Genomic DNA, 2,964 nt, shown 5'->3' with positions numbered 1-2,964 from the left:
TATTCTATTTTACCATGGTTACTAGCATTTTGAAATGTAAAATTAAACAACATCGTTTTTATTTCTTTTTAAAATCTAAAAACCTAGTTTTGGGGTTGTGGGGCACCTTTTAAGGCTCTTATTTGGGATAAATGATTGTTTCTTTTGAGTTGTTACCAATTTTTAACAAAGATTGCTTTATGAATCTTTTGTTAAGTAATGTGGAAAGCTCCTGTTCTGTAGATATATTCTAAATATCTTTTCACTTTTTATTTCAAATTCAGCAGGAGCATTGTAATAAAGTAAAAAGCAGAATGTTTTCTTCTGTTCCTCGAAGTGCTTTTGTCTCACGTAGGAGAGCCAAGGAAAACAATCTGTGCCACATGTTCTGTTGGATATGTTTATTGCAAAAGGACAAGTGGGTGAAATCAGACTGATGTGGTCTAACACATGGGCAGTGAAGTCCTTTAAAATATTGCTGAAAATGTGGGTAGCTTGCAAGCCAAATGCATTGCAATGAATGCTTTAAAAGAATCTTTAATCTGATTATAATTGTTTGCTTGTTTGTCTGTTCGCCTGGTTAATATTGGACAAAAGGATGCATAGAAAAAGTCTTGATATTAAGGAATGACCCTGGTTTCATGTGGATTTCACTTGTTCCTCCAGCAGGAAATCTGTAGAATGAGGTAGTAAAACAGTCCAAAGAATCTGAGCTGGTTCCAGAAACATGGCTTTTTGGGGGGGGGGGGGTGTCAGATTTTTGTAATTTTTTGGTGCAACACAGAAGAAGGGTACATTCACTGGCTGACCTGCCTGCCATCTCATATGCCCATCATCAACCCTCCACTGGTGACCCATAGTGGAGTGCAAAGATAAAGGAAGGAGGCCTACAAAGGAAATGAGCCCATCTTTTGGTCTCACATACGTATCACCTGCAGATGGAGTTGATCTCTATCCCCAAGCTAGTCTAGTGAAAATTAGCAACACAATGATCACAGTAGCCACCCATGAAGCATTTTGCTGATTGAAATCTCTGCCCAGTGCTGCCAGTGTGGGGTGAGGGGAATCCTAGCATATAGTGCAAAAGTTAAGAAATGGTGGTTGAACCAAACAAAGTATCTTAAAAAATCAAAACATAGGAGCCCTGTTGGATCAGAACAAAAACCTACTTAATTCACCATCCCATTTCATATAAAGGGCAGTCCTAAGCCTATGGAAAGCCCATAAAAAGGAGAAGGATAAAATGGCACCTTTTGTACATGATATCCAGCAGCTGGCTTTCAAAAGCACATTGCCTCTCTGCTCCTGGAGTCATTATATAGTTATTGTTTCCCAAAAGTCATTGATTGTAGTTTCTTTTGATCCAATACAAACAAACTTTCATCAGCTGGTTGGGTATTCCTTGTAGAGGTGTATTATCGCACAGCAGTAAGAAAAGGAGCCAAAGCACAGTGGCGAATAGTGTTATTTGCACACAGAAGGTTCCATATTCAGTCTTTGGTTTTGTCAGAAAGTGTTGGAAAGACTGATTCCTAAAACTCTGGAGAGCTGCCAGTCAGTGTAGACAATGTTGGGCTAGGTGATCCAAAGGTCTGTCCAAACATGTGGAAGCTTCCTACAACCCTAACAACAGTAGAAAGTCATGCTAAGACTCTCCATTGCCATCTTAGCAGAACTTCTTGGTGATAATTCTCTCCCACTCTTGATCTTCTATCAAGAGTCAACGTTTAGCACAGTGAGGCAGGCACTTCACATAATAAGTGACATGAGGGGAGAGCAACAACAGCTCGCCAGTTGCTTCTTTTTGTTGGAGGATGGAATAATGTGTTCTACACAACTATAATCCTGCAGACCTTAAGATCTCATGTTCTTCCTTCTCTATTGTTGAACAGGAATGCACCATAATTAGATTATGTAGGTGAAATGGTTAGGATATGGCCAATCACAATCTTTTTTCATCACAGGCAGCAAAATATCTTGGTGATAACTCTGTGTCTTCTAGCTCAGTGGTTCTTAACCTTTGTTACTCGGATGTTTTTGAACTGCAACTCCCAGAAACCCCAGCCAGCACAGTTGGTGGTGAAGGCTTCTGGGTGTTGCAGTCCAAAACTCCTGAGTAACCCAAGGTTAAGAACCAGTGTTCTAGCTAAAGAAGCATCACATCTATAATTAAAACTGATGCCATACTCCATTCCATTTCCATGATACAATTACATGGTCATAAAAACCAATGTGCTCTCATGGCTTCTTATACCCTCACTATTTTTTTAAACCAGAATGTGCTCACCATTTCCTTTTCTTATCGTTTTACGGAAAGAGATGCATATTCCCTTTGCTCTCAATTTGGTCTAATGAGGGATCTTTCAGGGTGTACTTTTGGTTCTTAGCCTACACCCTAAGTCAATGATTTCCAACCACATACAAGCTGTGAACTCTATATTTCCAAGTTATGCCCATCATTATTAGAGCTTGGTAGATCCCCTTATTCTAGTGCCTGGATTGATGTATAATACTCTCCCCAACACAGAGAGGAAGAAATATCCCAGCCTTACCGTACATAACACAAATCTATGACAATTTCCATGACTGATGAAGCTGTAATTTACTTATTTCCGAACAATTCTCCTAATAAACACTGATGCACTTCTTCTTTGAAACAGGGTTGAAATTGTGCAGCTCATGGATCATATGTAGCCCACCAAAGTCATGCATCCCTCAGGACATCTCCCTCCAGATGTCCATTGATGGCACCCTCACTAAAAGAAAAATTGTCCCAAAAATGAACAATTACATTCTCAGAAAGCTTCAGAAATTTCAGTTGTCCTGTTTAATTGCATTTTTGGGGAAAACCTTTTTATTGGGTCCAAAATAGTGCTTTTAGAAAATTAGAAAGGACTTACTGGTATCTTATGGTTTTGTAAACAGAGGTAGTCATTATGTAGGAAGGTCTCTGACTGGGAAACAAGAGCAGGTGTAGACCATGGA

This window comes from Pogona vitticeps, chromosome 2 (assembly GCF_051106095.1).
Source record: "Pogona vitticeps strain Pit_001003342236 chromosome 2, PviZW2.1, whole genome shotgun sequence".
NCBI lineage: Eukaryota > Metazoa > Chordata > Lepidosauria > Squamata > Agamidae > Pogona > Pogona vitticeps.
Note: the sequence above shows the minus strand (reverse complement) of the source record.